This window comes from Cyprinodon tularosa, unplaced genomic scaffold, assembly GCF_016077235.1.
Source record: "Cyprinodon tularosa strain WSP-4 unplaced genomic scaffold, ASM1607723v1 ctg1624, whole genome shotgun sequence".
In the NCBI taxonomy this organism is placed as follows: domain Eukaryota; kingdom Metazoa; phylum Chordata; class Actinopteri; order Cyprinodontiformes; family Cyprinodontidae; genus Cyprinodon; species Cyprinodon tularosa.
The window spans coordinates 1-17,269 of record NW_024038463.1 but is presented as its reverse complement, the minus strand read 5'-3'; the positions used below and the strand labels follow the sequence as shown (position 1 = coordinate 17,269).

General features: G+C 41.3%; 2 long non-coding RNA genes across 2 annotated transcripts; both read left to right on the top strand.

Annotated features, from left to right (window-relative positions):
* Positions 1-7,111: 7,111 nt before the first annotated feature.
* Positions 7,112-7,936, top strand: LOC119780598. Its single transcript, XR_005280421.1, has 3 exons — positions 7,112-7,165; positions 7,243-7,306; positions 7,526-7,936. It is a non-coding gene; the product is annotated as an uncharacterized LOC119780598 (long non-coding RNA).
* Positions 7,937-13,139: 5,203 nt separating this feature from the next.
* On the top strand, positions 13,140-14,154 carry LOC119780597. Its single transcript, XR_005280420.1, has 3 exons — positions 13,140-13,328; positions 13,406-13,469; positions 13,689-14,154. It is a non-coding gene; the product is annotated as an uncharacterized LOC119780597 (long non-coding RNA).
* Positions 14,155-17,269: the final 3,115 nt, after the last annotated feature.

Sequence of the window (17,269 nt, the reverse complement as noted above, 5' to 3'; positions counted from 1 at the left end):
ATTTCTGTAAAAAAGCAGGGGATGCAATTTTTGGCAAGGACCTGCCAAAAGATGCATCCCCCTTGTTTTTAACTTAAAAATTGTCCCACACACATGAAATTCACACTGGTAGCTCAGCACACATGTGGAAGCAGGTAGAAATTGAAACATCAGCTACAACTGTATATTTCTGGAAAAAAGCAGGGGATGCAATTTTTGGCAAGGACCTGCCATTTAGGTAATCAAGATTTACATCTTACATCCAACCTAAAGGTAAACTTTTACCTTACATTTGCATTTCACCTTTTTGGGTTTGGAAAATAAAACCAGTTGCAAACACAGTAATGTAGTTCTTTTGTGCTATTTACTTTATTCTTAGTGTGGTATATATATAAAAAAAGTTTTACAGTTCAATCTAACAACATTAAACAGGTTTGAACATTTTTGAAGTACCCTCGAAACACAATTTAACTTGGAACAGTGAAAAGCAAAAATAATTTAAAGGAACTTAAATTAAATAATGTTTAAGTCGAACTATATTCTTCAAACTTGTTTTTTTTTTGTGTTTTTTTGTTTTTTTAACAGTTGAAAACTATATGCACAGTGGACAGCAATACTCAGTGTCAGGTGGTGGGTTGTTGACACAGCCCTGGTGGTGCCACCTGTTGCATCCGTCACAGGCAATCTGAAATGGACAAGATTCAAATAGGATTCCTAATAGCATTGATACATGTTACAATTAGCATTTAATAACATGGATACATGATATATGTGCGTCCGTGTAGGATGTATGAGGTGTGGGTCAGAGAGTGTGTGTATATATATTTTGAAACACATTAGCATTTGTTTAAATGTAAAGTCTGATGCTAGTTGAGACCAATAGCTGTTTGTAAAAGCCCATGGATAAGAAACTTTATTTCTATTTCAAGGTATCTTGCAGGCATTCTTGATCAGTATAGGTGAAGCTGGTTTTATGTAATCTTCTATTACACATAAAGCTCAAACGAAGGTTAGAAATTTAATTTGATTCAGCTTAATTTGATTTATATTACTCCCTTTAACAGGCAGGAAAACCTTCAGCAGAACCAGAACTAGGGTCAGCATGAACGGTCATCTGCCTCGACCGACTGAGGGTTAGAGAAGACAGAGCAGAGACACAACAAGAGAGACAAACAAGCACAGAAGCGCACATTGATCCAGGAGTACTTTATGTTTTATATGGTGTTAGTGGATGATCTGCTTCCCCTCAATTATGTCACAGCTAAACAAACATCAAACCAGGTGTACCCAGTGGCACGGGAAGGGGGGTGCTGTGGGGGCTGCAGCCTCCCTCGTCATAGCATCAGCCCCCCATGGTGGGGGGCTGTGGGGTAACATAATATTGTACTTAAAAACATGAAATTATTTATGTATTTATTTTTTAAAAGACTGTGTTTGATATGGGATTAAAATGATGGGCTGTGTATAAGATATAAACTAATGATTCATTATTTTAATATTTCATAAAAAACTAGGCTACTCCCCCTGAAGTGCTTCCGCCACCTTACATTCGTTTAGGCATGGGTAGCAATAGGCAGCAGAAATGTATTTCTGACTATTTCGAGGTGAGAAATGGTTTTAATTCCCCTATACGCTAGAATAAGGCTGCATATCACTAAATATTATGTCTGTATTAAGTGATAAAATATAAAATTATTATTTTTTTTTGTGTGTGTTTTTTGTTTCAGATATGAAATCATTCCCCATATCCATAGTCGAATGGACTTTCAAGATGTTCAATGCTCAGTTTAGGCTATATTTAGGCCATGTTTCATTCAAGTATTCCTGTTCCTGTTGATTTCAAGCTGTTGTTTGTTTTCAATTCAATTCAATTCAGTTTATTTATATAGCGCCAAATTCACAACACATGTCATCTCAAAGCACTTTACAGTTCAACCAGATCATCCAGTCAAATTGATACAAAGTTTTCTATCTAAGGAAAACCAGTTGATTGCATCGACTCATTGACTCAAATACAATCCCTCACACTAAGCATGCTTGTAGCGACAGTGGAGAGGAAAAACTCCCTTTTAACAGGAAGAAACCTCCAGCAGAACCAGGCTCAGTGTGAGCGGCCATCTGCTGAGGCCCACTGGGGTTCAAGGAGACGGAAGCAGAGACATAAAAAGCAGCTGTAAAAGGCGGCCCTGTCCAGGAAACACACAGCCAGGCAGACGATCAATTTTGAATGATTAAAAGAGAAGATAAAGTTTAAAATGTTCATGCTTTGTTCCGATGCATTTTAAATGGCAGTTTTTGGCGACAAATGTAGGCCTACAATATTATGTTAAAAACGTCAGCCACAGCCCTCAACATAATGACGTCATGTGTTTTCCAACCCAGCCAGCCCCCCTCGCTTGAAACAGCTTCCAGCGCGCCTGGGTGTACCCACTATGAAGAGAAAAAAGAGAAATAAAAGAGCAATGTTTGATGAAGCTTAAACTGTTGTTAATTCAGAAAGGCTACTGGGGCAAAGCAGTCCAAACAATAATCAGCTTTAAAGATTTCTCCACTAGTTCCCAAACTTAAGGCTACTCCATTGATTTATGTCTTTCATTACTGTACAAACTAATTAATCCAGCTGTGTTTGGCTATTGTTACTGTGGTTGCTGAGGCCACACACACCTGAATTAAACAGTTAGTCCTGTAACAAAAGACGGGCAATAACATTGCTGCCATCTGATGGCCATTTCTGTCTTATTGAGGAATTGCATCCCCTGCTTTTTTCCAGAAATATAGATTTGTAGCTGATGTTTCAATTTCTACCTGCTTCCACATGTGTGCTGAGCTACCAGTGTGAATTTCATGTGTGTGGGACAATCTTTAAGTTAAAAACAAGGGGGATGCATTTTTTGGCAGGTCCTTGCCAAAAATTGCATCCCCTGCTTTTTTCCAGAAATATAGATTTGTAGCTGATGTTTCAATTTCTACTTGCTTCCACATGTGTGCTGAGGTACCAGTGTGAATTTCATGTGTGTGGGACAATTTTTAAGTTGAAAACAAGGGGGATGCATTTTTTGGCAGGTCCTTGCCAAAAATTGCATCCCCTGCTTTTTTCCAGAAACATAGATTTGTAGCTGATGTTTCAATTTCTACCTGCTTCCACATGTGTGCTGAGGTACCAGTGTGAATTTCATGTGTGTGGGACAATTTTTAAGTTAAAAACAAGGGGGATGCATTTTTTGGCAGGTCCTTGCCAAAAATTGCATCCCCTGCTTTTTTCCAGAAATATAGATTTGTAGCTGATGTTTCAATTTCTACCTGCTTCCACATGTGTGCTGAGGTACCAGTGTGAATTTCATGTGTGTGGGACAATCTTTAAGTTAAAAACAAGGGGGATGCATTCTTTGGCAGGTCCTTGCCAAAAATTGCATCCCCTGCTTTTTTCCAGAAATATAGATTTGTAGCTGATGTTTCAATTTCTACCTGCTTCCACATGTGTGCTGAGGTACCAGTGTGAATTTCATGTGTGTGGGACAATCTTTAAGTTAAAAACAAGGGGGATGCATTCTTTGGCAGGTCCTTGCAAAAAATTGCATCCCCTGCTTTTTTCCAGAAATATAGATTTGTAGCTGATGTTTCAATTTCTACATGCTTCCACATGTGTGCTGAGGTACCAGTGTGAATTTCATGTGTGTGGGACAATTTTTAAGTTAAAAACAAGGGGGATGCATTTTTCGGCAGGTCCTTGCCAAAAATTGCATCCCCTGCTTTTTTCCAGAAATATAGATTTGTAGCTGATGTTTCAATTTCTACCTGCTTCCACATGTGTGCTGAGGTACCAGTGTGAATTTCATGTGTGTGGGACAATCTTTAAGTTAAAAACAAGGGGGATGCATTTTTTGGCAGGTCCTTGCCAAAAATTGCATCCCCTGCTTTTTTCCAGAAATATAGATTTGTAGCTGATGTTTCAATTTCTACTTGCTTCCACATGTGTGCTGAGGTACCAGTGTGAATTTCATGTGTGTGGGACAATTTTTAAGTTAAAAACAAGGGGGATGCATTTTTTGGCAGGTCCTTGCCAAAAATTGCATCCCCTGCTTTTTTCCAGAAACATAGATTTGTAGCTGATGTTTCAATTTCTACCTGCTTCCACATGTGTGCTGAGGTACCAGTGTGAATTTCATGTGTGTGGGACAATTTTTAAGTTAAAAACAAGGGGGATGCATTTTTTGGCAGGTCCTTGCCAAAAATTGCATCCCCTGCTTTTTTCCAGAAATATAGATTTGTAGCTGATGTTTCAATTTCTACCTGCTTCCACATGTGTGCTGAGGTACCAGTGTGAATTTCATGCGTGTGGGACAATCTTTAAGTTAAAAACAAGGGGGATGCATTCTTTGGCAGGTCCTTGCCAAAAATTGCATCCCCTGCTTTTTTCCAGAAACATAGATTTGTAGCTGATGTTTCAATTTCTACCTGCTTCCACATGTGTGCTGAGGTACCAGTGTGAATTTCATGTGTGTGGGACATTTTTTAAGTTTAAAACAAGGGGGATGCATTTTTTGGCAGGTCCTTGCCAAAAATTGCATCCCCTGCTTTTTTCCAGAAATATAGATTTGTAGCTGATGTTTCAATTTCTACCTGCTTCCACATGTGTGCTGAGCTACCAGTGTGAATTTCATGTGTGTGGGACAATCTTTAAGTTAAAAACAAGGGGGATGCATTCTTTGGCAGGTCCTTGCAAAAAATTGCATCCCCTGCTTTTTTCCAGAAACATAGATTTGTAGCTGATGTTTCAATTTCTACCTGCTTCCACATGTGTGCTGAGGTACCAGTGTGAATTTCATGTGTGTGGGACAATTTTTAAGTTAAAAACAAGGGGGATGCATTTTTTGGCAGGTCCTTGCCAAAAATTGCATCCCCTGCTTTTATCCAGAAATATACACTTCTAGCTGATGTGACAAATTCTACCTGCTTCCACATGTGTGCTGAGCTACCAGTGTGAATTTCATGTGTGTGGGACAATCTTTAAGTTAAAAACAAGGGGGATGCATTTTTTGGCAGGTCCTTGCCAAAAATTGCATCCCCTGCTTTTTTCCAGAAATATAGATTTGTAGCTGATGTTTCAATTTCTACCTGCTTCCACATGTGTGCTGAGGTACCAGTGTGAATTTCATGTGTGTGGGACAATCTTTAAGTTAAAAACAAGGGGGATGCATTTTTTGGCAGGTCCTTAGGTTAAAAACAAGGGGGATGCATTTTTTGGCAGGTCCTTGGGTTAAAAACAAGGGGGATGCATTTTTTGGCAGGTCCTTAGGTTAAAAACAAGGGGGATGCATTTTTTGGCAGGTCCTTAGGTTAAAAACAAGGGGGATGCATTTTTTGGCAGGTCCTTGCCAAAAATTGCATCCCCTGCTTTTTTCCAGAAACATAGATTTGTAGCTGATGTTTCAATTTCTACCTGCTTCCACATGTGTGCTGAGGTACCAGTGTGAATTTCATGTGTGTGGGACAATTTTTAAGTTAAAAACAAGGGGGATGCATTTTTTGGCAGGTCCTTGCCAAAAATTGCATCCCCTGCTTTTTTCCAGAAACATAGATTTGTAGCTGATGTTTCAATTTCTACCTGCTTCCACATGTGTGCTGAGGTACCAGTGTGAATTTCATGTGTGTGGGACAATTTTTAAGTTAAAAACAAGGGGGATGCATTTTTTGGCAGGTCCTTGCCAAAAATTGCATCCCCTGCTTTTTTCCAGAAATATAGATTTGTAGCTGATGTTTCAATTTCTACCTGCTTCCACATGTGTGCTGAGGTACCAGTGTGAATTTCATGTGTGTGGGACAATTTCTAAGTTAAAAACAAGGGGGATGCATTTTTTGGCAGGTCCTTGCCAAAAATTCCATCCCCTGCTATCTCAGAGGAGTTGACACTTGTACATCTGTATTCCTGTATATTCATCAGTAATTAAGTACAAGGATCAGCAAATGTAAATACTGCCCTGTAAAACAATGACAGTGCAATTGTTGCTTCATATGATCTGAAGCCCCATTTGGAGCTTTTAAACAGGATTTTGAAAAACTTTGATAAATTGCTGCTGTAATATTATAGATTTTTTAGAATAAAAAGCTAGCAGATGTGCATAAACAAACAAAAAAAAATACAATACAGTTCAGTAAAAATACAGTTCTGTTTTATGCCTCATTCTTGTAAGTTTAAAATGTTCCAATGCTCCTGAATGCACCATAGCTTTCTGACGCGCAGCGAACGCAACTCACTGGTCTGTGAACGCTGTGCTTTGTAGGTGCGCGTTTGATTTTCCACTTAAGAGAAAGCTTTGCAAACTCAAAACTCACTTCGGCTATCACGGTTTAGTGTTGTGTGTAAATAGCAAGAGACCACAACAAATAAATCAGCCGTACCATGGTCAAAATCTTTGGATTTAATGTTGTTCAAAAAATCCGTACTTTTGTATATTAATCTGCCAAATAACCACAACTTTTTTCCCACGAGAGGTATTTTTAAACGTTTTTATATCATTAATATAAGAACCTAAGCTCCATTGAACATATTTTAATCCGTTTTCCTCGTCGATATGCAGTTCAACAGAGCGAGGCGCGCTCCCGCGACTGGGGATGCATATTTCGGCAGGCATGCACTTTTGGGCATAACACCGGATCCAGTGGGAATGTTCACAGCAACGGAGCCACCTGCTGACGTCAGGAGTGCGTCCTCCAACAGCCAATCAACACTGATTATTATTATTTGAATGTGTTTATGTTACTGTGTACTGGTTCGTAATTTCAGTTTGCAAGCCTGCCTGAAGAAGAGTAAGTGAACTCGAAACGTTGCGACGGCTTGCTGCTTTTTTCCTGTATGTTTAGCTTTAATAAAAGTGGCGACCGGCAGTAAAGCTGATCCAAACAGCGTCCTTCTTTCTTATTTAAGAATGATTTATTTTTTTTATTTTTAATTACGAACCATAGTTAGCTACACAGTATAGCTTAGCACCCAGCTCCAGACTGATCAACGGTGTGTAACCCAGGGTGAAAACTGCCCTTAGTCCCGCCTTACTGCCCCATTGGTTAGAGTGACAGTCAGTCACACAGTGCATGCAGCCAATTGACACACCTGAGGCAATTATTTAGGCTTGCCCCAGCTTTCCCCAGTCAGATGTGAGGGGGAGAGCTGGAGACAAAGGAGCTACAGGTTGGTGTTCCCAAACAATCAGTTTATCTCTTTGTTTGTAATGCACTGTTTAACCTCACAATATAAAAATCATGTAGATCCGAGAAATCCAGTGAGTTTGGAGCCTTGGAGCTGCCATACTCTCATCTATTATTGGAATTGGTGAGTAGAGAACACAATGTTGTTTGTTGTTTTAGCATGTTGGTGGCAGCAAATGCTAAGTGTGATCATCAATTGTTGTAATCTAACTTTAAGATAATGAGATAAAGGTTCTTTATTTGGTCTGATAGATTAGATATTGCATTTATTTCTGTGTGAAACTGGAAAAGTCTAGTTAACTAGCCGGCTGGAAATTTACTGGTCCTGTTTATTTTAATACAGGCCAGGTGATCCCTTTTTAGGGAAAAAGATGGCGAGCTTCTGAAAACTGGCTGGAGCCAGGAGAGCCTTAAGAATCACTCCACACTGGACTGGTCTGTATCATCCCCCCCCCTCCGTCTCACCACTCAGGCATACACTCCATTATTCACCTCTTCATCCGAAACAACTTGCGCTGGGACATTTTTCAACTTAAATATCTGGATAATCCAACCATGGATTTCTGAATGTGTGTCGGGTCAGACTCTGGACTGATCAGTGGGGAATTTAAGACCAGTTGTGCACAAACAAAAGGATTGCCACAGTACTGTGTATATATTTTGTATTTATTTTGGGTTCTATGTATGTTGTCTTGTATTGTTTACTTTAAATTTGTCTATTACATGGTATTGAAAGCAGTTATTTTGTGTCGTTTTATTGATTACTGACAACGGCTCCAGTAGACGAATTCTAGTCTTCTGATTTTTGTTGGTTGTATTACAGAGTGCAGTAAAGAGAGGTGTTTTGGAGAAGGACCTGGATGCACGACTGTTGACCCAATTCTGCAGAGGGTGTTGGGACAACAATCTAATCTCAGAACTTCAACTTAAACAGAGAAAAAATAATCCACCATCATTTGCTGAGCTTTTGTTGTTACTTAGAACTGAAGAGGACAGGGAAGCAGCAAAGACCTTGAGGATGAAGCATCATTTGGGAACCACTAAACAGAAGGTTGCGTCTCAGGTCCAGTTTGCACATACTGATCAGGAAACTAACTTTTGTGTTGCTCTGAATAACATGACTAAACAGCTTTCACAGCAGATGGCTGCAATACTGCAGCAGCTCATTGCTTTAACAGCAGGTCAAATGGGCACTAAGCTACCTTTTGCTGGAAGAGTTACTTCAAAGCCTAGTGTGAAAAAGACTGTTAAAGATGTAAAATTCAGCATGTCTAGCTCTAATCCTGGGTTTTGTTTCCGTTGTGGGGAGGATAGCCATATTGAGCCTCGATGTGATAATGAGCCCAATTCAGCATTGGTCAGTGCAAAGCGGAAAATATTTTATGACAAACAGAAGTGACAGGGACAAAATCCCTCTCCTACAGCACATTTAAACTAGTTCCAGTTCCTGTTGAGGGACCAACAGGAACTGAGCTGGACCAACTTTGTCCTACAGAGAGAGAGTCTGTTAAGTGTGCAAAGATGCAGACAAAAACCAAAATTAACTTACCAAAAGGATTAATCGGATCCAGATGTACAGCAGAAGTCAATATTGCTGGCCACAGCTCTCAATGTCTTCTAGATACCGGCTCTCAAGTCACTACAATTCCAGTTTCTTTCTTCAATGAGAATCTCTCAGATCATCCAGTGCATTCATTAAATAACCTACTTCATGTTGAAGGGGCTGCAGGTCAACAAGTTCCATATTTGGGTTATGTTGAAATACCAATAACTTTTCCAAAAGACTTTATTGGGAGTGAACTAACATTTGAAACACTTGCTTTGGTTGTTCCTGATGTGAGACCTGGATTTCCAGCTTCAGTACTAATTGGCATGAATACACTTGAAATTCTCTATGAAAAGTTTCACATTCCAACCTACCTCATACGGGTTTAAAACAGTTCTGTATCAGTTAATGCATCAGCAGAACTGTGGCAATCATTTGGGTGTACTCCTGTACTTATTCCAGCTGGTTGCACAATGGTGGTCGAGGGTCATGCCAAGCTTTCTTCTACAGCCAGTCAGTGTGCTGTTGTTCGGCACCCGGTTTGAGGCCTGCCGGGTTGCCTGGTTGTCAGTAGCTGTCTGGTTGCACTTCAAGCTGACTCACTCAATAAGGTTCAAGTTGCTGTTTCCAATGAAACAAAGCAAGTCATTTCCATACCAGCTTTAAGTATCATTGCTGAACTGGAAGCCTATGCAGGTATCATCTCAGAGCACCATGTGACCAACCACATGGCTGAGAAAACATCAATAGCATCTTTGAAAATCAATTTTGGTGAGTCTCCAATACCATCAGAATGGAAGGAAAGAATCATAACAAAGTTAAATGCTGTACCTGAAGTTTTTGCTCATCATGATTTAGATTTTGGATGTACCAAGTAAGTGAAACATCACATTAATCTTCATGATAATACTCCTTTCAAACATCGTGCGAGACCAATTCATCCACAAGATATAGAGGCTGTTCGCAAACACTTACGTAAACTTCTGGATGCTGGTGTTATCAGAGAATCTGAATCCCCTTTCTCATCTCCAATTGTTGTTAAGAAAAACAAATGGAGACATTCGACTGTGCATTGACTATCATAAACCTAATTTACAAACTGTCAAAGATGCATATGCTTTGCCCAACCTGGAAGAATCATTTACAGCTCTGAGGATCAAAGGGGTTTTCAGTGCTTGATCTGAAATCTGGTTATTATCAGATTGAAATGAATGAAGCAGATAAAGCCAAGACTGCTTTTGTTACTCCACTTGTGTTTTGGGAGTTTAACCGAATGCCTCAGGGGGTTACAAATGCACCATCAACCTTTCAAAGATTGATGGAGAAATGTAGGGGTGACCTGCATTTGAAAGAAGTATTGGTTTTTTTGGATGACTTTATCATATTCTCAAACAGTCTTGAAGAACATGAAAACCGTCTGCTGAGAGTTCTAAATCGTCTGAAAGAGTTTGGATTAAAACTTTCTTTGGAAAAATGTAAATTTTTCCAAACGTCTGTCAGATACTTGGGTCATATAGTTTCAGAAAAAGGTTTTGAGACAGACCCAGAAAAGATTTCCACAGTGAAATCCTGGCCAATTCCTACTAATTTGAAATCCTTAAGATCTTTTCTGGGATTTACTGGCTATTATAGACGTTTCATAAAAGGATACTCCACTATTGCCAAGCCTCTTAACAATTTGACCCGTGGGTACCCCCCAACTAATAAACCCTCAAGAGTACAATCTTCTAAGTGCCCACAGTTTGATCCAAAGCAACCTTTTGGTTCCAGGTCGATTCCTGAGTGTCAGCTAGCTTTTGATACCCTGATCGACAAACTTACTACTGCACCAGTCCTGGGGTTTGCTGATCCTGCACTACCTTACATCCTTCACACAGATGCCAGCACCACTGGACTGGGTGCTGCCCTATACCACCAACATGAGGGGAAGCTCAGGGTAATAGCTTATGCTAGTCAAGGGTTGTCAGCCAGCGAAAGTCGTTATCCAGCTCATAAACTTGAATTCTTAGCACTGAAGTGGAGTGTAACAGAAAAGTTTCAAGATTATTTGTATGGAGCGGATTTTATAGTTGTCACTGATAATAATCCACTTACTTACATCCTAACCTCAGCTAAGCTGGATGCTACCAGTCATTGTTGGCTGGCTGCACTTTCTACTTTCACCTTTAAGTTGCAGTATCGAGCAGGGAAACACAACCAGGATGCTGATGCACTCTCTCGTCGTCCCTTTGAAAATCCTGTCATAGATGAGGTTGCACATAAAGATCAGGAACTCATCTCTCAGTTTGCTCAACAACATCTTTTAGACAACAGCAACAATGAGAAGTCACCTGAAGTGATGGATGCAATCTGCCAAAGTCATCTGGTTTGGACCCAAGTTGAAAGTCTTTTGGTTGAATCACTCTCAGTCAGGGCAGATGTAATTCCTGTGGATTACTCTGAAGAGGCACATGGACTTCCTGTTGTTCCTGCAATGTCTCATTCTGACCTAAAAGATCATCAGAGAGCTGATCCTACTGTCAGGGAAGGTATCCATCAGTTGGAGTCAGGTGAAAAAATTCCCCCAACAGTCAGGAGTGAACTTCCAGAACTTCATCTTCTCAGAGAATTTACTAAACTTGAGATGATTGATGGCATTCTTTACAGGAAACGGCAAGAAAATGAGCAACATGTATATCAACTGGTCCTTCCAGCAGACCTCTGTGAATCTGTTCTTCATAGTCTTCACAATGACATGGGCCACCCGGGAATAGAGTGAACCCTGGATCTTGTTAGAGCTCAATTCTATTGGCCTAGAATGGCTATGTATGTGGAGCAGAAAATAAAAGCATGTGGACGTTGTGTTCGTCGAAAGACTCTGACAGAGAGAGCTGCTCCACTAATTAACATTCGGACTTCACGCCCACTGGAGCTCATTTGTATGGATTTTCTCAGTCTTGAACCTGATACCAGCAATACCAAAGACATTCTCGTGTTGACAGATCATTTCACCAAGTTTGCCATTGCCATTCCAACACCGAATCAAAAGGAAAGAACGGTCGCCAAATGTCTTTTGGACAATTTCATTATCTATTTTGGAATTCCAGAAAGACTACATACAGATCAAGGATCTGATTTTGAGTCCAAATTGATAACAGAGCTGTGTGCTATGACAGGAATTAAAAAGTGTCATACAACACCATACCATCCCAGAGGAAACCCTGTAGAAAGGTTTAATCGCACACTCTTAGCAATGTTGGGAACTATTGAACCAAAACAGAAGTCAAAATGGAAAGAATATGTTGAACCTCTCGTTCATGCGTACAATTGTACCAGAAATGAAGTGACAGGATATAGTCTTTATGAACTTATGTTTGGACGCTGTCCTCGACTTGATCTTGCTTTTGGTCTTCCTATCTGTGAAGAGAAATGTCAATCACATTCGCAGTATGTACAGAACCCGAAGTCACGGTTGAAGGAGAGTTATCAGATAGCATCAAAGAACTCTGCCAGAAGTGCTAAAAGAAACAAGACTCGGTTTGATCAGCGAGTTCTACCATCCAAGCTGGAAGTTGGAGACCGAGTACTTGTGCGGAATGTGAGACTCAGAGGTAAACACAAACTCTGTGATAAATGGGAGCAAGATGTATTTGTATTGGTGAAGTGTGCTGGGGATCTTCCAGTTTATACGGTGAAACCAGAGTGCAAAGATGGCCCATTACGCACTTTACACAGAGACCTTCTTCTTCCATGTGGTTTTCTCCCCATGACAGATGCTGAAAGACCAACTGAGACAGTTCCAGTCACAAAACCCCAGACACGTCTACACACCAAGAAATGTCAAGAATCTTCTGAGGACTCTGCAGAAGGTGAGAACAGTGAGCAAGAAGAGATTCCATTCTATCTAGTTCCACCTCCATTAGAATTTAAAATGGAGAAACCGCTCAGACAGTCATCACCTCCTGATGATGAAGAAAACTCTGTTGTCCCAACAGTTTCTCCAGTGGAAAAACAACCTGTTGAAATTCTTCCAGATTCTGAGAGTTTGAATTCAGTTTTTGAAGTGGAATCAATTGAACCAGAATCTAGTGTCAAAGAGCAACCTGATGTTTCTGCAGAACAAGTTCCACCTCATCCTGAAGACTTGCCTGATCCAGGCAGCCCGTTGGTGAAACTGTTCCTGATTCTGAAATTTCTTTGAACAGATCCCCAAACCTTGATGGCATAAATCAAATTAATGACATTTCTCTAAGACGCTCAACATGTCACAGAGTGGCGTCTAAACTGCTTCAATATACTACTTTAGGCAATCCGCTTATTTCAGTTGTTCAAACTTTATTGCACAGTTTGTCTGATGCTTTAGTTTTGACACCCACCACTTCCAGCAATGTTCACATTGTTTAATGTTTACATGTCATGGGACGTGCATGATTTAAAGGGGGGAGGGTGTAACCCAGGGTGAAAACTGCCCTTAGTCCCGCCTTACTGCCCCATTGGTTAGAGTGACAGTCAGTCACACAGTGCATGCAGCCAATTGACACACCTGAGGCAATTATTTAGGCTTGCTCCAGCTTTCCCCAGTCAGATGTGAGGGGGAGAGCTGGAGACAAAGGAGCTACAGGTTGGTGTTCCCAAACAATCAGTTTATCTCTTTGTTTGTAATGCACTGTTTAACCTCGCAATATAAAAATCATGTAGATCCGAGAAATCCAGTGAGTTTGGAGCCTTGGAGCTGCCATACTCTCATCTATTATTGGAATTGGTGAGTAGAGAACACAATGTTGTTTGTTGTTTTAGCATGTTGGTGGCAGCAAATGCTAAGTGTGATCATCAATTGTTGTAATCTAACTTTAAGATAATGAGATAAATGTTCTTTATTTGGTCTGATAGATTAGATATTGCATTTATTTCTGTGTGAAACTGGAAAAGTCTAGTTAACTAGCCGGCTGGAAATTTACTGGTCCTGTTTATTTTAATACAGGCCAGGTGATCCCTTTTTAGGGAAAAAGATGGCGAGCTTCTGAAAACTGGCTGGAGCCAGGAGAGCCTTAAGAATCACTCCACACTGGACTGGTCTGTATCATTTCCCCCCTCCATCTCACCACTCAGGTATACACTCCATTATTCACCTCTTCATCCCAAACAACTTGCGCTGGGACATTTTTCAACTTAAATATCTGGATAATCCAACCATGGATTTCTGAATGTGTGTCGGGTCAGACTCTGGACTGATCAGTGGGGAATTTAAGACCAGTTGTGCACAAACAAAAGAAGGATTGCCACAGTACTGTGTATTTTTTGTATTTATTTTGGGTTCTATGTATGTTGTCTTGTATTGTTTACTTTAAATTTGTCTAATACATGGTATTGAAAGCAGTTATTTTGTGTCGTTTTATTGATTACTGACAACGGCTCCAGTAGACGAATTCTAGTCTTCTGATTTTTCTTCGATCTAGTCCTTTTACAGTTTAAATAGTGCTACAGGCGCATCATGGTCCGTGCGGCAACGACAGGTCCTGCAGACAGTGATGATGAGCCGGAGCCCCAAGAGCGAACCCCGCCGAACCAGGACCGGTCACAGCTACTTCCGGCCGACCGAACCGAACTCCAACGGAACCAAGCAGATGCTCCACCGGACCAGAACCAGAACCGGGTAGGAACCACGCCTGCAGAGCGCAGCAGTGCAGCCCAATCGGCTCAGCAGAACCATGGCGCACAGACAGCGCGCATTCCCGGCCGCAACGGCACCCAACCGGCCGAACCGAACAGAACCGCGGCGGAACCAAGCAGGAATCCGACCGGAACCAGAAGCAAAGCCGGGTAAGACCCACACATGCAGGGCAGAAACACAGAGCCCAATCAGCCCAGCAGAACCACCAACGCGGCATACTAAGACCCAGCGCCCACCTCTGGCCACCAGAACCATCCACAGCAACACACGGCCGACAGAACCGAACAGAACCGCAGCAGAATCTGGGGATCCTCTCTTTAAGCAGAAGGTCAGAACGTGGTTTAAGCTGATTAAAGCACAACATCACTTAGAAAATGTGACTAAACATAATGAACTTCCACCGGCCCTGCTTAAAATTAAAAATCATCTGACTGAGGTGATCAAACCCGCTAGCAGTAATAATAACACTAAGACTATTATTGAGGTTAATGCTAAACAGTGGGCTCTCAACACAATCCAGACTCTGAAAAAACACAATCAGGACAGCATTACCGGTTTGAAACAGACACTCTGCACCTTTGGAGGCAATTTAAAGGCCTCATTTATAATAGCCACTAAATGGGCCCGGAGAAATCTGGGAAGATGGCTCAGGGAAAAGACATTAGAGCACAGCAAAAAGGAATTAGGCCTAATGTGGGACACCACACAGAGCCTAGACCCTCAGCTCCTCCTGGAGCTCCTGCTGCAGCCATTAAAGCTTCTGCTTCCACAGGATCCAAGCCTGCTCAGCCCAGCAGGGAGAGGGAGACCACGCAGAGCCCGAGGCCCTCAGATCCTCACTTAGCCCCTGCTGCAGCCATCAAAGCTCCTGCTTCCACAGGATCCAAGCCTGCTCAGCCCAGCAGGGAGAGGGAGACCACGCAGAGCCTGCAAACCCCAACTTCTTCCTCAGCTCCTATCACCACGGCAGCTCCTGCTACATCTGCTAAGGCTTCTGTTTCCACAGCAACGGCTCTGATGGAATCCAGACCTAACCAGCCAGAGAAGGTGTGCACTCGGACGCAGCTGCCTCCTTCAGATGCTGGCTTTCGTTTTAAGCCCTATGTTCCAGCCTCTACTGCACCCCAACCTGCTGCTTTCCGTTTTAAGCCCTATTCTCCCACACCTCAGCAGGGGGAAGTTCTCCATCACCTGCACTTCACACAGCAACCTGAATCCTGTGCAGCTCAATTCTGAGGCTCAGGAGGAAAAACAATTGCCCCATTAGATCTCTCCTGAGAGAGGAAGATGACAGGGACGCAGGGTGATGTTGTTCTGTATTTAAGATTTATTGTGTATTAAGGATGATGATAAAACCTAATTTGGTCCACAGCACAGAGAAGGGAACACATCTGGATCCCCAGACTACAGATGCTGGTGGGCCGTGGCCTCATGGACAGATGGAGGAACAGCCCTGGGGAAAACACCTGTGGTTGGATGCGTGCGCGTGCATCGAGGAGGGGTGGGGGGGAGGTTTGGGGGATCCAGTTCCTTGTTCCCTTGCCTCAGAACCCTCACCCTAACCCAAACATGGGTATGTATGCACCATGGCCTGGGCTCGTGGGTTTTGTGGGTAACTTCTTGTGAGGGACTACTTCTACTCCTGGTAACCTTTATAGAAGCATAGCTCTATTTTCTTATAATTTCCTTTACATAATCCCTGGTAGAAGACCCTTAGATTAACTATAGTCCCCTTACAATTTTCTCTTTGGATGTGATTGGTTACACAACCCTGGCTTTGATACTAGATTAATATTTTTTTGGGATTTGTGATTGGTTACACAACCCTGGCTTTGATACTGGATTAAGATTTTGTTGGATTGGTTACTGATACCAGATATGAGATTGAGATTAGAATATGAACACGCAGCAGGATTTGATCAACCCTGTCTTGGCCTCCCTTGGGTAGAGTGTCTAGTGATAATGGCTGAAACACTCTGTGACCCCAAGGTCCACTACTGAGGATGTGTTCATTAGTTTAGAGGTGTGACTCTTGATGCTGTTTCAGTTCAGAACAGAATAAGGGACAGCTTATGACTTGTTTAGTACAGTTTCATCTCTAGTCCATATCTTGCCCTTTATAAAAACCGAAGTATATATACCTTTAATAGACCTAAAAAATATAGATTTATTAAAGGTTTCCCTCTACCCACCTCCCTTACCTCAGTTTAGAGCTGTAGGGAGTGGAAGAGGCGGAGTTTACATGCCAGACCGGCGGGGGTCGGCTTAGCCCATTCCAGGGCGGCCTACCCTGACTCTGCTTCCTCCATTGATCTAAAATTAATGTTTATCTTCAATTATATACAGCTTCCTCTTCAGCCCATATCTTGTCTATTAATAATAATAAAAACCCAAGTTTGACAAACTAATAATAAAATTTGGTAGGTTTGAAATTATGTCCTAACATGACAACTACCATAATAGATCCTCTTGAATAACATTAATTTTAAACTTTAAATTTTAAACTTTACCTTTTGGGATATAGTCTTAACATGACCAAGATTTATTAACCTAATCTGATATATTTTTAATAAACCAGGTTTATTAACCTAGCATTAATTTTAAACTTTATCTTTTGGGATGTAGTCTTAACATGACCATCTCATTCCAAGGTTTATTAACCTAGCATTAATTTTAAACTTTATCTTTTGGGATATAGTCTTAACATGACCATCTCATTCCAAGGTTTATTAACCTAGACTTAATTTTAAACTTTATCTTTTGGGATGCAGTCTTAACATGACCATCTCATTCCAAGGTTTATTAACCTAGACTTAATTTTAAACTTTATCTTTTGGGATGCAGTCTTAACATGACCATCTCATTCCAAGGTTTATTAACCTAGCATTAAT